Genomic DNA, 27213 nt, shown 5'->3' with positions numbered 1-27213 from the left:
TAATTTACCGTGTCCCAATGTTTTTTTGTATTTACATGCGCCTGCTTCACGAGAGATGAATAACATGTTTTTTTCCTTTTCCTCATAGAGAACATAGATAGCTTTAGATAGCGTTTAAATTGAGTTAGGTAAGATTCGTTTGATGTGAACTGTTACCATTTGTGGTACCATTTATGTTTTTACAATGTTAATATTTCAGTGTTCATCCAAGGACACTTTGGGTAGATGTATTTTTATGGGTCGGCACAGACCGCCGTTTAACGGCATTTTTAAGTGTATCTAGAAATTTCATGTACTCGGTATCAACGTGTTTATCATATGCCGTAATGAAATCTGTTCGTTCTAATATTTCACGCAGCCGGACCTAGTCTATCTTACTCAGTGTTTTACTATGTACCGAATGTAGTGTTTCTCAATAGGAACAATAATGGATTAATGGTCTGCAATCAACTCGCCGCAAGGACCAGCCTGCGCAGCTTAAGTAATATGGCACAGGATGGGATCTAGTTAGTAGTTGAGGTATCGGGGCGCGAGTTGCTTCTGTTTAAAAAGCTTTCTCCGAACGTATTAATGCTCTTTCGAACAGCTTACGCCTATACGCCACGCTGTTACGGATCCGTACGCCGACAACGGCGCGCGCAGGCGCAGGTTAGACTTTTCTGACAGTAACGCTATTATTGCGCGATGATGCACAGGAGCGGTAACTGCGCTCGGACTGCCACTGCGGCAACACCAGATACGCTTGCTCATCGATATCGCGCCAATCAACAACGTAAATCTTTCTTTTGATTGGAATGGTAGGCCCTGCCCAAACGGGCAAGGCCTCTCAAAAATTGGCCTATAGGCTCATTGGAGTGTCCCTCCCCACGGTAATCTTTAGTAAAAGGCGAAAGATTTATACGTGGATTTGAGGAGAGACCTGAGCGATGAAATTACCTATGCTGTGCGAGACTGGTCTGCTAAATGGTGTCACTTACTTGGCCAAGCGAACCTTCAAGCTATTCTCAAATTTGCATGCTGAAACCTCAACTCATGTTATTCTTTAGCAAGTGTATACCTGCCTGGTCTTTTCGACATGTACTTGTTAATAGAGAAATTTTAAATGTTTCCGTATTCACGTTTAAAAGCTAATAACAGTGTTAAAAATAGCCCGGATTGCTTGCACTGCACGACTGCCATTTTTATGCGCTGCTGTCGCCATCTGGTGTTGAACATCGAAGATTTAAACGCATGCGCTGGCCTGTTTTTTTACCGGATACTTTTTATTATTAGTTCTAAAATCCAGTACACACGCAGTTGGTCCCACCCATAGCCTTCAAGGCTAGTGATGGGCCCACACTCTAAACAAGTACTATAATACTGGCAGACTTTTTGTTGAATGGGCTCAATCACAACACACTTCAGTGACACGCAAGAAAATTGGCAAGCTTCAGTATATAACTTTGTGGTATATTCGACCGAAGCAGAGTCCAAAGTCCAAAGAACGACCAAAGCACCGACAGGGCATCAAAAATAAAAACAAGCTGTTTCTTTTTTTGTAAACTTATTTACACGCTTCTTCATTCCAGTAGTTCCATAGTAAAGAGGAAAAGATGTTTTAACGATGCTAAAATATCATTCCTTTGCATTACTTCGTTTGGAACTTCATTACACACGTAGTTTCCTTTATATTGTATAGGTCTATGGCTGTATGTATAATGAGAAGGCGGGAAGGTAAATAGGCTGTTTGTAGCTGCTCCTGTTTGTTTCATTGATAATCTGAAAATAGTAAGCAGCAGCTCGTTATTGGACCTTATTAATCCATTTACTATTTCAGCTATCTTCAATTTATGTGAAATTGATACGGATAACATCCGTAGCTGTTCAGAAAGGACATACATGGGTGAGAATTTCTTGAATAATTTATCATACGAATAGCACGTTATTGAAGGCGACAAACATGGTCTCAATATGTTTTGTATGTCTTGCCCCTCGTTTGCAGGCAATAGCACAAATCGCTGAGCGCAAATGAGAAATACAGAACGCGTGAAATCGAAAGACCAAAGCACTCTACAGCTTTTAGTAATACATGACAGCCATGACTTCATTCGGAGCAGACAGTAATAATTTGTTCCTTCCAGTGCATATCAGACTCAAACACAGCACCAAGATATAACTTGCATTGCGTCACGCTGAGCGCATTCTTGTTGTTAATAATTGATGCAACGTGGTGATAATTTATATTATTCGCGAGTGAAACACGGCGTACTTTATTTTCTGGTTATAAAGAGTCAGCTGATTACTTATGTACCATTGTGATACTTGGCTAAGTTCTTCATTAAATGTACATTTCAGTTCCTCTAAATTATCGCCTGTGGAAAGTAATGCTATGTCATCGGCATGCATAATAGGTTCAGAATCCTTCAGACCTGACGGAAGATCGTTATTATACAGAAAACAGAGGCCCAACAAGGAACCTTGCAGAAGCCAGAAAATAGTGTTTTGTAGTAGAGAGGTTAGATTGTTTACAGCAACATATTGTTTCCTATTTGAAAAATAACATTTAATTGGATTATAAATATTTCCTTTCAGACCCTAATTTTCCAATTTCTGTTGCACAGTATTGTCTGATCTACCGCATCGAAAGCTTTGGATACATCTAAGTAAACTACTAAGGCTAGTTTGTTATTATGCAGTGCAGTATTTATGAGTTGTGTAAGAACAACAACTGCGAAAGACGTTGATCATTGGCGCCAGAAGCCATGCTGATTAGGACAGATGATGTTATATTTCTTTTAAAAATTTTGTATACGCTTACAAAGTGTCTTTACAAAAACTGTATTGATTGCATTTAGCAGCGATATAGGCCTGTACTTTTCTATGTCGGATCGCTCACCGCTATTAAAGATGGATATGACCTTCTTGACCTGCAGTTGATCAGGATACACTCCATTTTCCAACGTATGGTTTAAGATATGCAGTAGATAGATTCCCAGCATATCAAAGTTGTTTTTTATCAGCCTAACAGGTAATGCATCAGTCAGGTTCTGCCGCCTTAGAGACTGAAGGGTTGTTTACTGTTGTAACTAATTCTTCAATTTCTATGTGAGGCAATGCAAAAGTGTTGTTGTCACGCTCTGCCATTTTCACTGAAGGAACATCAGCATGTACTTGTGCAGCTACCTTAGGCTCTACGGAGGCAAAATAGGTACCAAATGATTCAACTGTACCTTCGTCAACAGTTTCAGGGAAAGTAGAGATGTTCGATCCTAAGCCGATTGCGTAATTTACCGTGTCCCAATGTTTTTTTGTATTTACATGCGCCTGCTTCACGAGAGATTAATAACATGTTTTTTTCCTTTTCCTCATAGAGAACATAGATAGCTTTAGATAGCGTTTAAATTGAGTTAGGTAAGATTCGTTTGATGTGAACTGTTACCATTTGTGGTACCATTTATGTTTTTACAATGTTAATATTTCAGTGTTCATCCAAGGACACTTTGGGTAGATGTATTTTTATGGGTCGTCACAGACCGCCGTTTAACGGCATTTTTAAGTGTATCTAGAAATTTCATGTACTCGGTATCAACGTGTTTATCATATGCCGTAATGAAATCTGTTCGTTCTAATATTTCACGCAGCCGGACCTAGTCTATCTTACTCAGTGTTTTACTATGTGCCGAATGTGTTGTTTCTCAATAGGAACAATAATGGATTAATGGTCTGCAATCAACTCGCCGCAAGGACCAGCCTGCGCAGCTTAAGTAATATGGCACAGGATGGGATCTAGTTAGTAGTTGAGGTATCGGGGCGCGAGTTGCTTCTGTTTAAAAAGCTTTCTCCGAACGTATTAATGCTCTTTCGAACAGCTTACGCCTATACGCCACGCTGTTACGGATCCGTGCGCCGACAATGGCCCGCGCAGGCGCAGGTTAGACTTTTCTGACAGTAACGCTATTATTGCGCGATGATGCACAGGAGCGGTAACTGCGCTCGGACTGCCACTGCGGCAACACCAGATACGCTTGCTCATCGATATCGCGCCAATCAACAACGTAAATCTTTCTTTTGATTGGAATGGTAGGCCCTGCCCAAACGGGCAAGGCCTCTCAAAAATTTGCCTATAGTCTCATTGGAGTGTCCCTCCCCACGGTAATCTTTAGTAAAAGGCGAAAGATTAATACGTGGATTTGAGGAGAGACCTGAGCGATGAAATTACCTATGCTGTGCGAGACTGGTCTGCTAAATGGTGTCACTTACTTGGTCAAGCGAACCTTCAAGCTATTCTCAAATTTGCATGCTGAAACCTCAACTCATGTTATTCTTTAGCAAGTGTATACCTGCCTGGGCTTTTCGACATGTACTTGTTAATAGAGAAATTTTAAATGTTTCCGTATTCACGTTTAAAAGCTAATAACAGTGTTAAAAATAGCCCGGATTGCTTGCACTGCACGACTGCCATTTTTATGCGCTGCTGTCGCCATCTGGTGTTGAACATCGAAGATTTAAACGCATGCGCTGGCCTGTTTTTTTACCGGATACTTTTTATTATTAGTTCTAAAATCCAGTACACACGCAGTTGGTCCCACCCATAGCCTTCAAGGCTAGTGATGGGCCCACACTCTAAACAAGTACTATAATACTGGCAGACTTTTTGTTGAATGGGCTCAATCACAACACACTTCAGTGACACGCAAGAAAATTGGCAAGCTTCAGTATATAACTTTGTGGTATATTCGACCGAAGCAGAGTCCAAAGTCCAAAGAACGACCAAAGCACCGACAGGGCATCAAAAATAAAAACAAGCTGTTTCTTTTTTTGTAAACTTATTTACACGCTTCTTCATTCCAGTAGTGCCACAGTAAAGACGAAAAGATGTTTTAACGATGCTAAAATATCATTCCTTTGCATTACTTCGTTTGGAACTTCATTACACACATTGGCTCCTTTATATTGTACAGGTCTATGGCTGTATGTATAATGAGAAGGCGGGAAGGTAAATAGGCTGTTTGTAGCTGCTCCTGTTTGTTTCATTGATAATCTGAAAATAGTAAGCAGCAGCTCGTTATTGGACCTTAATAATCCATTTACTACTTCAGCTATCTTCAATTTATGTGAAATTGATACGGATAACATCCGTAGCTGTTCAGAAAGGACATACATGGGTGAGAATTTCTTGAATAATTTATCATACGAATAGCACGTTATTGAAGGCGACAAACATGGTCTCAATATGTTTTGTATGTCTTGCCCCTCGTTTGTAGGCAATAGCACAAATCGCTGAGCGCAAATGAGAAATACAGAACGCGTGAAATCGAAAGACCAAAGCACTCTACAGCTTTTAGTAATACATGACAGCCATGACTTCATTTGGAGCAGACAGTAATAATTTGTTCCTTCCAGTGCATATCAGACTCAAACACAGCACCAAGATATAACTTGCATTGCGTCACGCTGAGCGCATTCTTGTTGTTAATAATTGATGCAACGTGGTGATAATTTATATTATTCGCGAGTGAAACACGGCGTACTTTATTTTCTGGTTATAAAGAGTCAGCTGATTACTTATGTACCATTGTGATACTTGGCTAAGTTCTTCATTAAATGTACATTTCAGTTCCTCTAAATTATCGCCTGTGGAAAGTAATGCTATGTCATCGGCATGCATAATAGGTTCAGAATCCTTCAGACCTGACGGAAGATCGTTATTATAAAGAAAACAGAGGCCCAGCAAGGAACCTTGCAGAAGCCAGAAAATAGTGTTTTGTAGTAGAGAGGTTAGATTGTTTACAGCAACATATTGTTTCCTATTTGAAAAATAACATTTAATTGGATTATAAATATTTCCTTTCAGACACTAATTTTCCAATTTCTGTTGCACAGTATTGTCTGATCTACTGCATCGAAAGCTTTGGATACATCTAAGTAAACTACTAAAGCTAGTTTGTTATTATGCAGTGCAGTATTTATGAGTTGTGTAAGAACAACAACTGCGAAAGACGTTGATCTTTGGCGCCAGAAGCCATGCTGATTAGGACAGATGATGTTATATTTCTTTTAAAAATTTTGTATACGCTTACAAAGTGTCTTTACAAAAACTGTATTGATTGCATTTAGCAGCGATATAGGCCTGTACTTTTCTATGTCGGATCGCTCACCGCTATTAAAGATGGATATGACCTTCTTGACCTGCAGTTGATCAGGATACACTCCATTTTCCAACGTATGGTTTAAGATATGCAGTACATAGATTCCCAGCATATCAAATTTGTTTTTTATCAGCCTAACAGGTAATGCATCAATCAGGTTCTGCCGCCTTAGAGACTGAAGGGTTGTTTACTGTTGTAACTAATTCTTCAATTTCTATGTGAGGCAATGCAAAAGTGTTGTTGTCACGCTCTGCCATTTTCACTGAAGGAACATCAGCATGTACTTGTGCAGCTGCCTTAGGCTCTACGGAGGCAAAATAGGTACCAAATGATTCAACTGTACCTTCGTCAACAGTTTCAGGGAAAGTAGAGATGTTCGATCCTAAGCCGATTGCGTAATTTACCGTGTCCCAATGTTTTTTTGTATTTACATGCGCCTGCTTCACGAGAGATGAATAACATGTTTTTTTCCTTTTCCTCATAGAGAACATAGATAGCTTTAGATAGCGTTTAAATTGAGTTAGGTAAGATTCGTTTGATGTGAACTGTTACCATTTGTGGTACCATTTATGTTTTTACAATGTTAATATTTCAGTGTTCATCCAAGGACACTTTGGGTAGATGTATTTTTATGGGTCGGCACAGACCGCCGTTTAACGGCATTTTTAAGTGTATCTAGAAATTTCATGTACTCGGTATCAACGTGTTTATCATATGCCGTAATGAAATCTGTTCGTTCTAATATTTCACGCAGCCGGACCTAGTCTATCTTACTCAGTGTTTTACTATGTACCGAATGTAGTGTTTCTCAATAGGAACAATAATGGATTAATGGTCTGCAATCAACTCGCCGCAAGGACCAGCCTGCGCAGCTTAAGTAATATGGCACAGGATGGGATCTAGTTAGTAGTTGAGGTATCGGGGCGCGAGTTGCTTCTGTTTAAAAAGCTTTCTCCGAACGTATTAATGCTCTTTCGAACAGCTTACGCCTATACGCCACGCTGTTACGGATCCGTACGCCGACAACGGCGCGCGCAGGCGCAGGTTAGACTTTTCTGACAGTAACGCTATTATTGCGCGATGATGCACAGGAGCGGTAACTGCGCTCGGACTGCCACTGCGGCAACACCAGATACGCTTGCTCATCGATATCGCGCCAATCAACAACGTAAATCTTTCTTTTGATTGGAATGGTAGGCCCTGCCCAAACGGGCAAGGCCTCTCAAAAATTGGCCTATAGGCTCATTGGAGTGTCCCTCCCCACGGTAATCTTTAGTAAAAGGCGAAAGATTTATACGTGGATTTGAGGAGAGACCTGAGCGATGAAATTACCTATGCTGTGCGAGACTGGTCTGCTAAATGGTGTCACTTACTTGGCCAAGCGAACCTTCAAGCTATTCTCAAATTTGCATGCTGAAACCTCAACTCATGTTATTCTTTAGCAAGTGTATACCTGCCTGGTCTTTTCGACATGTACTTGTTAATAGAGAAATTTTAAATGTTTCCGTATTCACGTTTAAAAGCTAATAACAGTGTTAAAAATAGCCCGGATTGCTTGCACTGCACGACTGCCATTTTTATGCGCTGCTGTCGCCATCTGGTGTTGAACATCGAAGATTTAAACGCATGCGCTGGCCTGTTTTTTTACCGGATACTTTTTATTATTAGTTCTAAAATCCAGTACACACGCAGTTGGTCCCACCCATAGCCTTCAAGGCTAGTGATGGGCCCACACTCTAAACAAGTACTATAATACTGGCAGACTTTTTGTTGAATGGGCTCAATCACAACACACTTCAGTGACACGCAAGAAAATTGGCAAGCTTCAGTATATAACTTTGTGGTATATTCGACCGAAGCAGAGTCCAAAGTCCAAAGAACGACCAAAGCACCGACAGGGCATCAAAAATAAAAACAAGCTGTTTCTTTTTTTGTAAACTTATTTACACGCTTCTTCATTCCAGTAGTTCCATAGTAAAGAGGAAAAGATGTTTTAACGATGCTAAAATATCATTCCTTTGCATTACTTCGTTTGGAACTTCATTACACACGTAGTTTCCTTTATATTGTATAGGTCTATGGCTGTATGTATAATGAGAAGGCGGGAAGGTAAATAGGCTGTTTGTAGCTGCTCCTGTTTGTTTCATTGATAATCTGAAAATAGTAAGCAGCAGCTCGTTATTGGACCTTATTAATCCATTTACTACTTCAGCTATCTTCAATTTATGTGAAATTGATACGGATAACATCCGTAGCTGTTCAGAAAGGACATACATGGGTGAGAATTTCTTGAATAATTTATCATACGAATAGCACGTTATTGAAGGCGACAAACATGGTCTCAATATGTTTTGTATGTCTTGCCCCTCGTTTGCAGGCAATAGCACAAATCGCTGAGCGCAAATGAGAAATACAGAACGCGTGAAATCGAAAGACCAAAGCACTCTACAGCTTTTAGTAATACATGACAGCCATGACTTCATTCGGAGCAGACAGTAATAATTTGTTCCTTCCAGTGCATATCAGACTCAAACACAGCACCAAGATATAACTTGCATTGCGTCACGCTGAGCGCATTCTTGTTAATAATTGATGCAACGTGGTGATAATTTATATTATTCGCGAGTGAAACACGGCGTACTTTATTTTCTGGTTATAAAGAGTCAGCTGATTACTTATGTACCATTGTGATACTTGGCTAAGTTCTTCATTAAATGTACATTTCAGTTCCTCTAAATTATCGCCTGTGGAAAGTAATGCTATGTCATCGGCATGCATAATAGGTTCAGAATCCTTCAGACCTGACGGAAGATCGTTATTATAAAGAAAACAGAGGCCCAACAAGGAACCTTGCAGAAGCCAGAAAATAGTGTTTTGTAGTAGAGAGGTTAGATTGTTTACAGCAACATATTGTTTCCTATTTGAAAAATAACATTTAATTGGATTATAAATATTTCATTTCAGACACTAATTTTCCAATTTCTGTTGCACAGTATTGTCTGATCTACCGCATCGAAAGCTTTGGATACATCTAAGTAAACTACTAAGGCTAGTTTGTTATTATGCAGTGCAGTATTTATGAGTTGTGTAAGAACAACAACTGCGAAAGACGTTGATCTTTGGCGCCAGAAGCCATGCTGATTAGGACAGATGATGTTATATTTCTTTTAAAAATTTTGTATACGCTTACAAAGTGTCTTTACAAAAACTGTATTGATTGCATTTAGCAGCGATATAGGCCTGTACTTTTCTATGTCGGATCGCTCACCGCTATTAAAGATGGATATGACCTTCTTGACCTGCAGTTGATCAGGATACACTCCATTTTCCAACGTATGGTTTAAGATATGCAGTAGATAGATTCCCAGCATATCAAAGTTGTTTTTTATCAGCCTAACAGGTAATGCATCAATCAGGTTCTGCCGCCTTAGAGACTGAAGGGTTGTTTACTGTTGTAAATAATTCTTCAATTTCTATGTGAGGCAATGCAAAAGTGTTGTTGTCACGCTCTGCCATTTTCACTGAAGGAACATCAGCATGTACTTGTGCAGCTACCTTAGGCTCTACGGAGGCAAAATAGGTACCAAATGATTCAACTGTACCTTCGTCAACAGTTTCAGGGAAAGTAGAGATGTTCGATCCTAAGCCGATTGCGTAATTTACCGTGTCCCAATGTTTTTTTGTATTTACATGCGCCTGCTTCACGAGAGATGAATAACATGTTTTTTTCCTTTTCCTCATAGAGAACATAGATAGCTTTAGATAGCGTTTAAATTGAGTTAGGTAAGATTCGTTTGATGTGAACTGTTACCATTTGTGGTACCATTTATGTTTTTACAATGTTAATATTTCAGTGTTCATCCAAGGACACTTTGGGTAGATGTATTTTTATGGGTCGTCACAGACCGCCGTTTAACGGCATTTTTAAGTGTATCTAGAAATTTCATGTACTCGGTATCAACGTGTTTATCATATGCCGTAATGAAATCTGTTCGTTCTAATATTTCACGCAGCCGGACCTAGTCTATCTTACTCAGTGTTTTACTATGTACCGAATGTAGTGTTTCTCAATAGGAACAATAATGGATTAATGGTCTGCAATCAACTCGCCGCAAGGACCAGCCTGCGCAGCTTAAGTAATATGGCACAGGATGGGATCTAGTTAGTAGTTGAGGTATCGGGGCGCGAGTTGCTTCTGTTTAAAAAGCTTTCTCCGAACGTATTAATGCTCTTTCGAACAGCTTACGCCTATACGCCACGCTGTTACGGATCCGTACGCCGACAACGGCGCGCGCAGGCGCAGGTTAGACTTTTCTGACAGTAACGCTATTATTGCGCGATGATGCACAGGAGCGGTAACTGCGCTCGGACTGCCACTGCGGCAACACCAGATACGCTTGCTCATCGATATCGCGCCAATCAACAACGTAAATCTTTCTTTTGATTGGAATGGTAGGCCCTGCCCAAACGGGCAAGGCCTCTCAAAAATTGGCCTATAGGCTCATTGGAGTGTCCCTCCCCACGGTAATCTTTAGTAAAAGGCGAAAGATTTATACGTGGATTTGAGGAGAGACCTGAGCGATGAAATTACCTATGCTGTGCGAGACTGGTCTGCTAAATGGTGTCACTTACTTGGCCAAGCGAACCTTCAAGCTATTCTCAAATTTGCATGCTGAAACCTCAACTCATGTTATTCTTTAGCAAGTGTATACCTGCCTGGTCTTTTCGACATGTACTTGTTAATAGAGAAATTTTAAATGTTTCCGTATTCACGTTTAAAAGCTAATAACAGTGTTAAAAATAGCCCGGATTGCTTGCACTGCACGACTGCCATTTTTATGCGCTGCTGTCGCCATCTGGTGTTGAACATCGAAGATTTAAACGCATGCGCTGGCCTGTTTTTTTACCGGATACTTTTTATTATTAGTTCTAAAATCCAGTACACACGCAGTTGGTCCCACCCATAGCCTTCAAGGCTAGTGATGGGCCCACACTCTAAACAAGTACTATAATACTGGCAGACTTTTTGTTGAATGGGCTCAATCACAACACACTTCAGTGACACGCAAGAAAATTGGCAAGCTTCAGTATATAACTTTGTGGTATATTCGACCGAAGCAGAGTCCAAAGTCCAAAGAACGACCAAAGCACCGACAGGGCATCAAAAATAAAAACAAGCTGTTTCTTTTTTTGTAAACTTATTTACACGCTTCTTCATTCCAGTAGTTCCATAGTAAAGAGGAAAAGATGTTTTAACGATGCTAAAATATCATTCCTTTGCATTACTTCGTTTGGAACTTCATTACACACGTAGTTTCCTTTATATTGTATAGGTCTATGGCTGTATGTATAATGAGAAGGCGGGAAGGTAAATAGGCTGTTTGTAGCTGCTCCTGTTTGTTTCATTGATAATCTGAAAATAGTAAGCAGCAGCTCGTTATTGGACCTTATTAATCCATTTACTACTTCAGCTATCTTCAATTTATGTGAAATTGATACGGATAACATCCGTAGCTGTTCAGAAAGGACATACATGGGTGAGAATTTCTTGAATAATTTATCATACGAATAGCACGTTATTGAAGGCGACAAACATGGTCTCAATATGTTTTGTATGTCTTGCCCCTCGTTTGCAGGCAATAGCACAAATCGCTGAGCGCAAATGAGAAATACAGAACGCGTGAAATCGAAAGACCAAAGCACTCTACAGCTTTTAGTAATACATGACAGCCATGACTTCATTTGGAGCAGACAGTAATAATTTGTTCCTTCCAGTGCATATCAGACTCAAACACAGCACCAAGATATAACTTGCATTGCGTCACGCTGAGCGCATTCTTGTTGTTAATAATTGATGCAACGTGGTGATAATTTATATTATTCGCGAGTGAAACACGGCGTACTTTATTTTCTGGTTATAAAGAGTCAGCTGATTACTTATGTACCATTGTGATACTTGGCTAAGTTCTTCATTAAATGTACATTTCAGTTCCTCTAAATTATCGCCTGTGGAAAGTAATGCTATGTCATCGGCATGCATAATAGGTTCAGAATCCTTCAGACCTGACGGAAGATCGTTATTATAAAGAAAACAGAGGCCCAACAAGGAACCTTGCAGAAGCCAGAAAATAGTGTTTTGTAGTAGAGAGGTTAGATTGTTTACAGCAACATATTGTTTCCTATTTGAAAAATAACATTTAATTGGATTATAAATATTTCATTTCAGACACTAATTTTCCAATTTCTGTTGCACAGTATTGTCTGATCTACCGCATCGAAAGCTTTGGATACATCTAAGTAAACTACTAAGGCTAGTTTGTTATTATGCAGTGCAGTATTTATGAGTTGTGTAAGAACAACAACTGCGAAAGACGTTGATCTTTGGCGCCAGAAGCCATGCTGATTAGGACAGATGATGTTATATTTCTTTTAAAAATTTTGTATACGCTTACAAAGTGTCTTTACAAAAACTGTATTGATTGCATTTAGCAGCGATATAGGCCTGTACTTTTCTATGTCGGATCGCTCACCGCTATTAAAGATGGATATGACCTTCTTGACCTGCAGTTGATCAGGATACACTCCATTTTCCAACGTATGGTTTAAGATATGCAGTAGATAGATTCCCAGCATATCAAAGTTGTTTTTTATCAGCCTAACAGGTAATGCATCAATCAGGTTCTGCCGCCTTAGAGACTGAAGGGTTGTTTACTGTTGTAACTAATTCTTCAATTTCTATGTGAGGCAATGCAAAAGTGTTGTTGTCAGGCTCTGCCATTTTCACTGAAGGAACATCAGCATGTACTTGTGCAGCTACCTTAGGCTCTACGGAGGCAAAATAGGTACCAAATGATTCAACTGTACCTTCGTCAACAGTTTCAGGGAAAGTAGAGATGTTCGATCCTAAGCCGATTGCGTAATTTACCGTGTCCCAATGTTTTTTTGTATTTACATGCGCCTGCTTCACGAGAGATGAATAACATGTTTTTTTCCTTTTCCTCATAGAGAACATAGATAGCTTTAGATAGCGTTTAAATTGAGTTAGGTAAGATTCGTTTGATGTGAACTGTTACCATTTGTGGTACCATTTATGTTTTTACAATGTTAATATTTCAGTGTTCATCTAAGGACACTTTGGGTAGATGTATTTTTATGGGTCGTCACAGACCGCCGTTTAACGGCATTTTTAAGTGTATCTAGAAATTTCATGTACTCGGTATCAACGTGTTTATCATATGCCGTAATGAAATCTGTTCGTTCTAATATTTCACGCAGCCGGACCTAGTCTATCTTACTCAGTGTTTTACTATGTACCGAATGTAGTGTTTCTCAATAGGAAGAATAATGGATTAATGGTCTGCAATCAACTCGCCGCAAGGACCAGCCTGCGCAGCTTAAGTAATATGGCACAGGATGGGATCTAGTTAGTAGTTGAGGTATCGGGGCGCGAGTTGCTTCTGTTTAAAAAGCTTTCTCCGAACGTATTAATGCTCTTTCGAACAGCTTACGCCTATACGCCACGCTGTTACGGATCCGTACGCCGACAACGGCGCGCGCAGGCGCAGGTTAGACTTTTCTGACAGTAACGCTATTATTGCGCGATGATGCACAGGAGCGGTAACTGCGCTCGGACTGCCACTGCGGCAACACCAGATACGCTTGCTCATCGATATCGCGCCAATCAACAACGTAAATCTTTCTTTTGATTGGAATGGTAGGCCCTGCCCAAACGGGCAAGGCCTCTCAAAAATTGGCCTATAGGCTCATTGGAGTGTCCCTCCCCACGGTAATCTTTAGTAAAAGGCGAAAGATTAATACGTGGATTTGAGGAGAGACCTGAGCGATGAAATTACCTATGCTGTGCGAGACTGGTCTGCTAAATGGTGTCACTTACTTGGCCAAGCGAACCTTCAAGCTATTCTCAAATTTGCATGCTGAAACCTCAACTCATGTTATTCTTTAGCAAGTGTATACCTGCCTGGGCTTTTCGACATGTACTTGTTAATAGAGAAATTTTAAATGTTTCCGCATTCACGTTTAAAAGCTAATAACAGTGTTAAAAATAGCCCGGATTGCTTGCACTGCACGACTGCCATTTTTATGCGCTGCTGTCGCCATCTGGTGTTGAACATCGAAGATTTAAACGCATGCGCTGGCCTGTTTTTTTACCGGATACTTTTTATTATTAGTTCTAAAATCCAGTACACACGCAGTTGGTCCCACCCATAGCCTTCAAGGCTAGTGATGGGCCCACACTCTAAACAAGTACTATAATACTGGCAGACTTTTTGTTGAATGGGCTCAATCACAACACACTTCAGTGACACGCAAGAAAATTGGCAAGCTTCAGTATATAACTTTGTGGTATATTCGACCGAAGCAGAGTCCAAAGTCCAAAGAACGACCAAAGCACCGACAGGGCATCAAAAATAAAAACAAGCTGTTTCTTTTTTTGTAATCTTATTTACACGCTTCTTCATTCCAGTAGTTCCATAGTAAAGAGGAAAAGATGTTTTAACGATGCTAAAATATCATTCCTTTGCATTACTTCGTTTGGAACTTCATTACACACGTAGTTTCCTTTATATTGTATAGGTCTATGGCTGTATGTATAATGAGAAGGCGGGAAGGTAAATAGGCTGTTTGTAGCTGCTCCTGTTTGTTTCATTGATAATCTGAAAATAGTAAGCAGCAGCTCGTTATTGGACCTTATTAATCCATTTACTACTTCAGCTATCTTCAATTTATGTGAAATTGATACGGATAACATCCGTAGCTGTTCAGAAAGGACATACATGGGTGAGAATTTCTTGAATAATTTATCATACGAATAGCACGTTATTGAAGGCGACAAACATGGTCTCAATATGTTTTGTATGTCTTGCCCCTCGTTTGCAGGCAATAGCACAAATCGCTGAGCGCAAATGAGAAATACAGAACGCGTGAAATCGAAAGACCAAAGCACTCTACAGCTTTTAGTAATACATGACAGCCATGACTTCATTTGGAGCAGACAGTAATAATTTGTTCCTTCCAGTGCATATCAGACTCAAACACAGCACCAAGATATAACTTGCATTGCGTCACGCTGAGCGCATTCTTGTTGTTAATAATTGATGCAACGTGGTGATAATTTATATTATTCGCGAGTGAAACACGGCGTACTTTATTTTCTGGTTATAAAGAGTCAGCTGATTACTTATGTACCATTGTGATACTTGGCTAAGTTCTTCATTAAATGTACATTTCAGTTCCTCTAAATTATCGCCTGTGGAAAGTAATGCTATGTCATCGGCATGCATAATAGGTTCAGAATCCTTCAGACCTGACGGAAGATCGTTATTATAAAGAAAACAGAGGCCCAACAAGGAACCTTGCAGAAGCCAGAAAATAGTGTTTTGTAGTAGAGAGGTTAGATTGTTTACAGCAACATATTGTTTCCTATTTGAAAAATAACATTTAATTGGATTATAAATATTTCCTTTCAGACCCTAATTTTCCAATTTCTGTTGCACAGTATTGTCTGATCTACCGCATCGAAAGCTTTGGATACATCTAAGTAAACTACTAAGGCTAGTTTGTTATTATGCAGTGCAGTATTTATGAGTTGTGTAAGAACAACAACTGCGAAAGACGTTGATCATTGGCGCCAGAAGCCATGCTGATTAGGACAGATGATGTTATATTTCTTTTAAAAATTTTGTATACGCTTACAAAGTGTCTTTACAAAAACTGTATTGATTGCATTTAGCAGCGATATAGGCCTGTACTTTTCTATGTCGGATCGCTCACCGCTATTAAAGATGGATATGACCTTCTTGACCTGCAGTTGATCAGGATACACTCCATTTTCCAACGTATGGTTTAAGATATGCAGTAGATAGATTCCCAGCATATCAAAGTTGTTTTTTATCAGCCTAACAGGTAATGCATCAGTCAGGTTCTGCCGCCTTAGAGACTGAAGGGTTGTTTACTGTTGTAACTAATTCTTCAATTTCTATGTGAGGCAATGCAAAAGTGTTGTTGTCACGCTCTGCCATTTTCACTGAAGGAACATCAGCATGTACTTGTGCAGCTACCTTAGGCTCTACGGAGGCAAAATAGGTACCAAATGATTCAACTGTACCTTCGTCAACAGTTTCAGGGAAAGTAGAGATGTTCGATCCTAAGCCGATTGCGTAATTTACCGTGTCCCAATGTTTTTTTGTATTTACATGCGCCTGCTTCACGAGAGATGAATAACATGTTTTTTTCCTTTTCCTCATAGAGAACATAGATAGCTTTAGATAGCGTTTAAATTGAGTTAGGTAAGATTCGTTTGATGTGAACTGTTACCATTTGTGGTACCATTTATGTTTTTACAATGTTAATATTTCAGTGTTCATCCAAGGACACTTTGGGTAGATGTATTTTTATGGGTCGTCACAGACCGCCGTTTAACGGCATTTTTAAGTGTATCTAGAAATTTCATGTACTCGGTATCAACGTGTTTATCCTATGCCGTAATGAAATCTGTTCGTTCTAATATTTCACGCAGCCGGACCTAGTCTATCTTACTCAGTGTTTTACTATGTGCCGAATGTGTTGTTTCTCAATAGGAACAATAATGGATTAATGGTCTGCAATCAACTCGCCGCAAGGACCAGCCTGCGCAGCTTAAGTAATATGGCACAGGATGGGATCTAGTTAGTAGTTGAGGTATCGGGGCGCGAGTTGCTTCTGTTTAAAAAGCTTTCTCCGAACGTATTAATGCTCTTTCGAACAGCTTACGCCTATACGCCACGCTGTTACGGATCCGTACGCCGACAACGGCGCGCGCAGGTTAGACTTTTCTGACAGTAACGCTATTATTGCGCGATGATGCACAGGAGCGGTAACTGCGCTCGGACTGCCACTGCGGCAACACCAGATACGCTTGCTCATCGATATCGCGCCAATCAACAACGTAAATCTTTCTTTTGATTGGAATGGTAGGCCCTGCCCAAACGGGCAAGGCCTCTCAAAAATTGGCCTATAGGCTCATTGGAGTGTCCCTCCCCACGGTAATCTTTAGTAAAAGGCGAAAGATTAATACGTGGATTTGAGGAGAGACCTGAGCGATGAAATTACCTATGCTGTGCGAGACTGGTCTGCTAAATGGTGTCACTTACTTGGCCAAGCGAACCTTCAAGCTATTCTCAAATTTGCATGCTGAAACCTCAACTCATGTTATTCTTTAGCAAGTGTATACCTGCCTGGGCTTTTCGACATGTACTTGTTAATAGAGAAATTTTAAATGTTTCCGTATTCACGTTTAAAAGCTAATAACAGTGTTAAAAATAGCCCGGATTGCTTGCACTGCACGACTGCCATTTTTATGCGCTGCTGTCGCCATCTGGTGTTGAACATCGAAGATTTAAACGCATGCGCTGGCCTGTTTTTTTACCGGATACTTTTTATTATTAGTTCTAAAATCCAGTACACACGCAGTTGGTCCCACCCATAGCCTTCAAGGCTAGTGATGGGCCCACACTCTAAACAAGTACTATAATACTGGCAGACTTTTTGTTGAATGGGCTCAATCACAACACACTTCAGTGACACGCAAGAAAATTGGCAAGCTTCAGTATATAACTTTGTGGTATATTCGACCGAAGCAGAGTCCAAAGTCCAAAGAACGACCAAAGCACCGACAGGGCATCAAAAATAAAAACAAGCTGTTTCTTTTTTTGTAAACTTATTTACACGCTTCTTCATTCCAGTAGTTCCATAGTAAAGAGGAAAAGATGTTTTAACGATGCTAAAATATCATTCCTTTGCATTACTTCGTTTGGAACTTCATTACACACGTAGTTTCCTTTATATTGTATAGGTCTATGGCTGTATGTATAATGAGAAGGCGGGAAGGTAAATAGGCTGTTTGTAGCTGCTCCTGTTTGTTTCATTGATAATCTGAAAATAGTAAGCAGCAGCTCGTTATTGGACCTTATTAATCCATTTACTACTTCAGCTATCTTCAATTTATGTGAAATTGATACGGATAACATCCGTAGCTGTTCAGAAAGGACATACATGGGTGAGAATTTCTTGAATAATTTATCATACGAATAGCACGTTATTGAAGGCGACAAACATGATCTCAATATGTTTTGTATGTCTTGCCCCTCGTTTGCAGGCAATAGCACAAATCGCTGAGCGCAAATGAGAAATACAGAACGCGTGAAATCGAAAGACCAAAGCACTCTACAGCTTTTAGTAATACATGACAGCCATGACTTCATTTGGAGCAGACAGTAATAATTTGTTCCTTCCAGTGCATATCAGACTCAAACACAGCACCAAGATATAACTTGCATTGCGTCACGCTGAGCGCATTCTTGTTGTTAATAATTGATGCAACGTGGTGATAATTTATATTATTCGCGAGTGAAACACGGCGTACTTTATTTTCTGGTTATAAAGAGTCAGCTGATTACTTATGTACCATTGTGATACTTGGCTAAGTTCTTCATTAAATGTACATTTCAGTTCCTCTAAATTATCGCCTGTGGAAAGTAATGCTATGTCATCGCCATGCATAATAGGTTCAGAATCCTTCAGACCTGACGGAAGATCGTTATTATAAAGAAAACAGAGGCCCAGCAAGGAACCTTGCAGAAGCCAGAAAATAGTGTTTTGTAGTAGAGAGGTTAGATTGTTTACAGCAACATATTGTTTCCTATTTGAAAAATAACATTTAATTGGATTATAAATATTTCCTTTCAGACCCTAATTTTCCAATTTCTGTTGCACAGTATTGTCTGATCTACCGCATCGAAAGCTTTGGATACATCTAAGTAAACTACTAAGGCTAGTTTGTTATTATGCAGTGCAGTATTTATGAGTTGTGTAAGAACAACAACTGCGAAAGACGTTGATCTTTGGCGCCAGAAGCCATGCTGATTAGGACAGATGATGTTATATTTCTTTTAAAAATTTTGTATACGCTTACAAAGTGTCTTTACAAAAACTGTATTGATTGCATTTAGCAGCGATATAGGCCTGTACTTTTCTATGTCGGATCGCTCACCGCTATTAAAGATGGATATGACCTTCTTGACCTGCAGTTGATCAGGATACACTCCATTTTCCAACGTATGGTTTAAGATATGCAGTAGATAGATTCCCAGCATATCAAAGTTGTTTTTTATCAGCCTAACAGGTAATGCATCAATCAGGTTCTGCCGCCTTAGAGACTGAAGGGTTGTTTACTGTTGTAACTAATTCTTCAATTTCTATGTGAGGCAATGCAAAAGTGTTGTTGTCACGCTCTGCCATTTTCACTGAAGGAACATCAGCATGTACTTGTGCAGCTACCTTAGGCTCTACGGAGGCAAAATAGGTACCAAATGATTCAACTGTACCTTCGTCAACAGTTTCAGGGAAAGTAGAGATGTTCGATCCTAAGCCGATTGCGTAATTTACCGTGTCCCAATGTTTTTTTGTATTTACATGCTCCTGCTTCACGAGAGATGAATAACATGTTTTTTTCCTTTTCCTCATAGAGAACATAGATAGCTTTAGATAGCGTTTAAATTGAGTTAGGTAAGATTCGTTTGATGTGAACTGTTACCATTTGTGGTACCATTTATGTTTTTACAATGTTAATATTTCAGTTTTCATCCAAGGACACTTTGGGTAGATGTATTTTTATGGGTCGTCACAGACCGCCGTTTAACGGCATTTTTAAGTGTATCTAGAAATTTCATGTACTCGGTATCAACGTGTTTATCATATGCCGTAATGAAATCTGTTCGTTCTAATATTTCACGCAGCCGGACCTAGTCTATCTTACTCAGTGTTTTACTATGTACCGAATGTAGTGTTGCTCAATAGGAACAATAATGGATTAATGGTCTGCAATCAACTCGCCGCAAGGACCAGCCTGTGCAGCTTAAGTAATATGGCACAGGATGGGATCTAGTTAGTAGTTTAGGTATCGGGGCGCGAGTTGCTTCTGTTTAAAAAGCTTTCTCCGAACGTATTAATGCTCTTTCGAACAGCTTACGCCTATACGCCACGCTGTTACGGATCCGTACGCCGACAACGGCGCGCGCAGGCGCAGGTTAGACTTTTCTGACAGTAACGCTATTATTGCGCGATGATGCACAGGAGCGGTAACTGCGCTCGGACTGCCACTGCGGCAACACCAGATACGCTTGCTCATCGATATCGCGCCAATCAACAACGTAAATCTTTCTTTTGATTGGAATGGTAGGCCCTGCCCAAACGGGCAAGGCCTCTCAAAAATTTGCCTATAGGCTCATTGGAGTGTCCCTCCCCACGGTAATCTTTAGTAAAAGGCGAAAGATTAATACGTGGATTTGAGGAGAGACCTGAGCGATGAAATTACCTATGCTGTGCGAGACTGGTCTGCTAAATGGTGTCACTTACTTGGTCAAGCGAACCTTCAAGCTATTCTCAAATTTGCATGCTGAAACCTCAACTCATGTTATTCTTTAGCAAGTGTATACCTGCCTGGGCTTTTCGACATGTACTTGTTAATAGAGAAATTTTAAATGTTTCCGTATTCACGTTTAAAAGCTAATAACAGTGTTAAAAATAGCCCGGATTGCTTGCACTGCACGACTGCCATTTTTATGCGCTGCTGTCGCCATCTGGTGTTGAACATCGAAGATTTAAACGCATGCGCTGGCCTGTTTTTTAACCGGATACTTTTTATTATTAGTTCTAAAATCCAGTACACACGCAGTTGGTCCCACCCATAGCCTTCAAGGCTAGTGATGGGCCCCCACTCTAAACAAGTACTATAATACTGGCAGACTTTTTGTTGAATGGGCTCAATCACAACACACTTCAGTGACACGCAAGAAAATTGGCAAGCTTCAGTATATAACTTTGTGGTATATTCGACCGAAGCAGAGTCCAAAGTCCAAAGAACGACCAAAGCACCGACAGGGCATCAAAAATAAAAACAAGCTGTTTCTTTTTTTGTAAACTTATTTACACGCTTCTTCATTCCAGTAGTTCCACAGTAAAGACGAAAAGATGTTTTAACGATGCTAAAATATCATTCCTTTGCATTACTTCGTTTGGAACTTCATTACACACATAGGCTCCTTTATATTGTACAGGTCTATGGCTGTATGTATAATGAGAAGGCGGGAAGGTAAATAGGCTGTTTGTAGCTGCTCCTGTTTGTTTCATTGATAATCTGAAAATAGTAAGCAGCAGCTCGTTATTGGACCTTATTAATCCATTTACTACTTCAGCTATCTTCAATTTATGTGAAATTGATACGGATAACATCCGTAGCTGTTCAGAAAGGACATACATGGGTGAGAATTTCTTGAATAATTTATCATACGAATAGCACGTTATTGAAGGCGACAAACATGGTCTCAATATGTTTTGTATGTCTTGCCCCTCGTTTGCAGGCAATAGCACAAATCGCTGAGCGCAAATGAGAAATACAGAACGCGTGAAATCGAAAGACCAAAGCACTCTACAGCTTTTAGTAATACATGACAGCCATGACTTCATTTGGAGCAGACAGTAATAATTTGTTCCTTCCAGTGCATATGAGACTCAAACACAGCACCAAGATATAACTTGCATTGCGTCACGCTGAGCGCATTCTTGTTGTTAATAATTGATGCAACGTGGTGATAATTTATATTATTCGCGAGTGAAACACGGCGTACTTTATTTTCTGGTTATAAAGAGTCAGCTGATTACTTATGTACCATTGTGATACTTGGCTAAGTTCTTCATTAAATGTACATTTCAGTTCCTCTAAATTATCGCCTGTGGAAAGTAATGCTATGTCATCGGCATGCATAATAGGTTCAGAATCCTTCAGACCTGACGGAAGATCGTTATTATAAAGAAAACAGAGGCCCAACAAGGAACCTTGCAGAAGCCAGAAAATAGTGTTTTGTAGTAGAGAGGTTAGATTGTTTACAGCAACATATTGTTTCCTATTTGAAAAATAACATTTAATTGGATTATAAATATTTCATTTCAGACACTAATTTTCCAATTTCTGTTGCACAGTATTGTCTGATCTACCGCATCGAAAGCTTTGGATACATCTAAGTAAACTACTAAGGCTAGTTTGTTATTATGCAGTGCAGTATTTATGAGTTGTGTAAGAACAACAACTGCGAAAGACGTTGATCTTTGGCGCCAGAAGCCATGCTGATTAGGACAGATGATGTTATATTTCTTTTAAAAATTTTGTATACGCTTACAAAGTGTCTTTACAAAAACTGTATTAGTAAGAATTCGATGCCAAAACGATCGATCGATTGGTTCGTAGAAATTCACCCCCACCGTCGGCGTCCGAGACGCACCGTCAGAGACGGTCTGCACAGGTGGCTCAATGGGTGACTTAGGTTCGAAAGGACAAAGCCGCTGCAGTAACGAACGAACAACAACTTGTATTTACAGATAAAATTACAAAGTTCGGTTACAAGATTGCATAGTTTCAACAGTACATCGGTTACAAATAGCTACACTGGTTTGGACCACATAGGGCGACCCTATTTCGGCAGAGCCGATGGTGCTTAGCACCGAAGCCAGGTCCAGAACTCTCTTCGGAGCGCCGCGGCCGCATTTTGTAGACGCAACGCTCCGCCCACAATCTTTGCTGGCGAATTGCCGCCGGGTTGCGTCTCAACTGGACAATCCATTCACCAATCACTGCGTTCAGCAGAACTTGCGTGCGGGATTGGCCAGTCGAACAACCAAAAGTCAAAGAACATCTTTTTTTAGTACAGTTCACAGTGCAGAATCCTCACCCGAAATACACAATATACAACAACAAAGGGGTGAGGGTCATGCCAGCTGTACACATCGCAAGTTCCGAGCAACGGCTCTCGAGCACAGCCGGCGCAACAAGCACTGCCCAACAAAATACATTCACAAAACCTAAAAGCCTGGGATCGTCGGGACCATGTTTTCCAGTGCTCGAACATGTGCGCGACGCGATCGGATTCCAAGAACCCGCAGGCCATGCGGCGCCATAAACAAGCAATTGTTTGCAAGCCAAACCGTCACAGAGGAGCCCGGGCTAATTGCCCACCCGCCGAGGTCGGCCTCGTGTCCGGGCTGTAAGCCGAAGAAGACGTTCCCACGGCGCTTCGGAACCGAGACAAAAGCGCAGGCTCTTTTGCGGCTCAAAGAATCCCTACACCGGACAGCGCGCGGTGCAAATCCATAAAAGGCCATGAGGCTGGCGCGCCTGCTTGAGGCCGCGCTATCTCCGTTGCCCGCGGCCAGACCCGAACCAAGCATTCTTCAAGGGTGCCGATGAGAGCACCGCGGAAGTCAGACGCGCCCGCCCGTTACGGCGTTTGACGCCCAGTCGGGGAGATCCCAGCTGGGAAGTTTACCCCCGCCAGCCGGCCGCGCGCAAGGGAAACGCCTGTGGGGATTCCCAGGGAGCACAATGCGACGGGGGTCCGAAGCTCCCTTTTTTTTACTGTGATGCGCGACCGCTAATGTGGCGCTGATGGTCTTCTCCGCTCCCCGAACTGTGCGGCAGCCCTGGGTGCCGACGGCGTCGTTACTCTGCTTGCTTACAAGGCCCCGCTCTGGGTCAACCGTTAACAGCCATTACTCAAGTGTGGAAACAATCTCGTCGAGACGCATGTCCCCTGCCCAGATGGCCCGCGCCGTCCGTATGGGTTTGTTTTGCAGCCGCCCGTAGCGGGGCTTACACCCCCCACCCAAGACGAGACAACAACTCGCTTACAGTGTTGTCGAAGCAGAAACCAAAACAAACCAAAACAAAAGCATGCTGCGTGTAAACTTGTACATACGCCGCATCTGGACATGACAATTAAAAGTTACCAGCCAATCTTAGGCAGCGCGTTTTAACGATGGTCCGAGTTCGCACACATAGGAAATGCGTGAGCCGCGCCTCGCTCATGACAGTAAGCTGGCTCGCTGGTTCGCCCAAGTAAGCTGGCTCGTTTACTGAAACAACCCAAATAAATGCCAGCGCCATATGATGAGCACTCTACGCGGCGCATTCCGTAGAAAGTGAACACATGAATAAGTTTCACCGTAAAATAGGTACAACCTAAACACACACGAAGCAAATACACGAACGAAACAAATAGTAAGGCTTCCCTGATGCAACAGGGCTCGCGTCATGAAACTATAATATGCAGTATCGTACAAATATGAGCCGGGAGGACACTGTCAGCCTCTAGTTTGGGGGGAAAACATACAAACATACATCATTGAGCTTAGACAACGACACTCGCAAAACAAACACACTAAAAGAACAAGGTACACACAGAAATGCGGAAGCATGAGTTCATCGTCCAAGGTCGTCTGTGTGGTTAACGCAGTCATATCACATCACATCACACTTGTTCCCTCGCCTCCACTTTCCGTCACTGCGGGTTACCTATCTTTTACATCCTTTTCCCAGCAATGGTTCGTCAGACGCGAAAGTGCGTCGGCGTTAGTATGTATGATTCCCCTTCTGTGTCGCACCACTATATCATAGCGCTGCATCGCTAAAGCCCAGCGTGTCGATTTTGCTTTCCGAGGCGCGGACTGAGTGATGTACGTCACAGGATTATGATCGGATACCAATATTTTCATGCCCAAGGCCTACATGTCGAACTTTTTGATAGCCGAGATGACGCCAAACGCCTTGCGTTCCATCGTTGACCACAGCATCTGCGTGGGCGTGAAGCGGTGGCTGGCAAAAGCAATGTGGCACTCTTTGCCATTGTCGGTCATCTGAGCTAGACATGCACCCCAAGCAATTGGAGAGGAATCAGCGAGTAGCCAAAACGGCTTGCTTGAGTCTGGAGTCGCTAGCTCGACGGCACTGCACAGAGCACTCTCGAGACCTTCGAATGCCTCGCTGGCCTCAGGAGACGACGGAATGCGGTTGGGGCGGCAATGCTTTGGCGCGGCTCCTTCCATCAGTTCTATGCGGTGCTCGCTCACTCGCGCTATCCCCGTTTCGGTGGCAAACAAGGCGGCATGTGTCCCGAACACCTCGTTCACTAACGCTCGCTCCGGTGGTTCGAAATGTGACATACTCTCTGCGGACAGGAGGGCCCTACTGCCGAGAACCCTGCTGACCGTCGCGTCACTTTTTTGTTCCTCCGCTAACATCCCGGCATCACCCCTTACTTTATCGGAGCTACCGGGGGATTCTTCCTCTCCCCTTTCCTCGTTCGGATGCAGCGCATCGCCCCTGCTCGCACCGATAATCGGCTGTTCGGGATTAACCCGTTCACCATCTAGTCCTACGGCTGTAAACAGATCTGCGCTGCTGCTCGGCGGGAGCTTGTTGGGGGGCGGCTCGCAAGCCTCGTCCCGACTCTTCTGGAGTGCGCTCCAATCGTCTGCTGAGAGCAGGCAATCCGCGCTCACGCTCAGCCTATCCGTGAGTGCGCACAATACTGGCGTCGCCTCCTCCACTTTGGAAAACACGGGTTGGCCCTGTTTTAGTGTCAGTGGTAGCGCCACGAGTTTCGCTTCAACTCGTTCGCCAAAAGCTGCGCGGAGATTTACCCTGCCATGCGACTGTGCTAATTCCGGTGGTACGGCACTTTCGCGAACTACAGTTATCTCGGCACCCGTATCCACTATTGCCTTCATTTTTCGGCCCTTACAATTGAGAGCTACACACAACAAGCGGTCACCCACAGCTGGGTTCTCTAGCGCGACCCGCGCGGTGAGCCTCTCAGGTTGTTCCTGCTGGGCGGCCGTGTGCGCCAGCCTTTCGCGGATGCGGGGACAATTTGGCCTAATGTGCCCGGCTGACCCGCACTCAAAGCAAACTGTTGGCCTCTGCTGTCCCGCGGGTGGATACGGTGATTTCGGTTTTGTCCTCTGCCCTTGGTGCGAAACCAAACCGCTGCTGCTGCGGTTCCCAGTTGTAGTTTCCGGGCCCTTAGTGCTGGTGTCCCGAGGTTGCCCCTTAGGTACGTCTACACGGCCGTGAGCGTCCTCAAAAGTTTGCAAAAGTCTAGCAATTTCCGAGGCCTTGTACCACCCTGCACCCTCTCGTAGCCTGACGTACCTGAGCGCCTCTTCCGACAACACTGTTTTCAGCTGGTCAGCCACCAAGAGTTCTAGCAGCTCCGCAAAATTTGACACGTCTCTTGATGCCACATAAAAATTTAGGTAGCTGGCAAGACGAGTCGTGAAACTCTTCCACGTCTCGGTCTTCCGCTTCCGTACCCCAAAAAACGTTTTTGATATTCAAGGGGAGACAACTGCAGCTCATCAAGGACGACTTCCTTTAAAGCTTCATAATCACGGTGCTGTGCGGGAGTCAGACGTGTTGACAGGTACTCAATGCGCTCCGCTAGGAGCGGAAAAACTATCTGACCCCAACAGCTTCGCGGCACCTCGTAGGCCTCCAAGGTGTGCTCTACAGATTCGAACCAAATGGGGACCTCAGCGTCTGTGGGAAATTTGGGGAAAGCACCAACTAATAATTTTGAATATTTACGCCATTCCGTGTTCCTGTAATTCTTAAGCGCTCGGCCACTGCCATCCCGACCACTCGACGGTGATGCTGTACGTGCCCTGGCGAGCTCCAGTTCAAGGGCAAGGCTCTGGCGACGTTCCTGAGCCATCTTTAGTCTAAACTCCATCTCCCGCTCAGACAGAAAGGGCTCGCTTTCACCATCACTGCTACCCCTCTCCCTCTGACCATCCTCATCGTCCCTGTGGTTCTGCATCATGATTAGCTTCGAAGCCCCGCAGTGACTGAACAGTAAGAGGAAAGGAAACTCACGTTTCAGACGAGGATCACTGGTGGACGAGGGTCGAGGTTTTCCTGCGCCGCTCTCGCTCGGGCTGCTTCCTTGCTGTGGTTCAGTCGGCGCCTCGACGTCTTACTCGCTGAGGTGCGTCGCCTAGCGATGTCTCGCTGTTGGGCTACCTCCTCCAAGGCTTGAGCCAATTGCAGACACCGGAGGTGCTGCTAGCTCTTGGGATGCCTCTGGCAGATGTACCGCTGTCTTGATAGCGTTTAGCTGGTCTTCCGAACCTATCCTGTCGACTGCGCCAGTAAGAATTCGATGCCAAAACGATCGATCGATTGGTTCGTAGAAATTCA

General features: G+C 42.4%; 7 non-coding genes across 7 annotated transcripts; all 7 read right to left on the bottom strand.

Moving 5' to 3' along the window:
- Positions 1-801: 801 nt before the first annotated feature.
- Positions 802-927, bottom strand: LOC139056555 (U5 spliceosomal RNA). The gene has a single exon (XR_011512439.1). It is a non-coding gene; the product is annotated as a U5 spliceosomal RNA (small nuclear RNA).
- Positions 928-4063: 3136 nt separating this feature from the next.
- LOC139056534 (U5 spliceosomal RNA) lies at positions 4064-4189 on the bottom strand. The gene has a single exon (XR_011512420.1). It is a non-coding gene; the product is annotated as a U5 spliceosomal RNA (small nuclear RNA).
- Positions 4190-7325: 3136 nt separating this feature from the next.
- LOC139056554 (U5 spliceosomal RNA) lies at positions 7326-7451 on the bottom strand. The gene has a single exon (XR_011512438.1). It is a non-coding gene; the product is annotated as a U5 spliceosomal RNA (small nuclear RNA).
- Positions 7452-10584: 3133 nt separating this feature from the next.
- On the bottom strand, positions 10585-10710 carry LOC139056553 (U5 spliceosomal RNA). Its single transcript, XR_011512437.1, has one exon. It is a non-coding gene; the product is annotated as a U5 spliceosomal RNA (small nuclear RNA).
- Positions 10711-13846: 3136 nt separating this feature from the next.
- LOC139056498 (U5 spliceosomal RNA) lies at positions 13847-13972 on the bottom strand. Its single transcript, XR_011512385.1, has one exon. It is a non-coding gene; the product is annotated as a U5 spliceosomal RNA (small nuclear RNA).
- Positions 13973-17102: 3130 nt separating this feature from the next.
- LOC139056497 (U5 spliceosomal RNA) lies at positions 17103-17228 on the bottom strand. The gene has a single exon (XR_011512384.1). It is a non-coding gene; the product is annotated as a U5 spliceosomal RNA (small nuclear RNA).
- Positions 17229-20364: 3136 nt separating this feature from the next.
- LOC139056485 (U5 spliceosomal RNA) lies at positions 20365-20490 on the bottom strand. The gene has a single exon (XR_011512372.1). It is a non-coding gene; the product is annotated as a U5 spliceosomal RNA (small nuclear RNA).
- Positions 20491-27213: the final 6723 nt, after the last annotated feature.

This window comes from Dermacentor albipictus, chromosome 2, assembly GCF_038994185.2.
Source record: "Dermacentor albipictus isolate Rhodes 1998 colony chromosome 2, USDA_Dalb.pri_finalv2, whole genome shotgun sequence".
Taxonomy (NCBI): domain Eukaryota; kingdom Metazoa; phylum Arthropoda; class Arachnida; order Ixodida; family Ixodidae; genus Dermacentor; species Dermacentor albipictus.
This window is presented reverse-complemented; position numbering and strand designations above follow the sequence as displayed.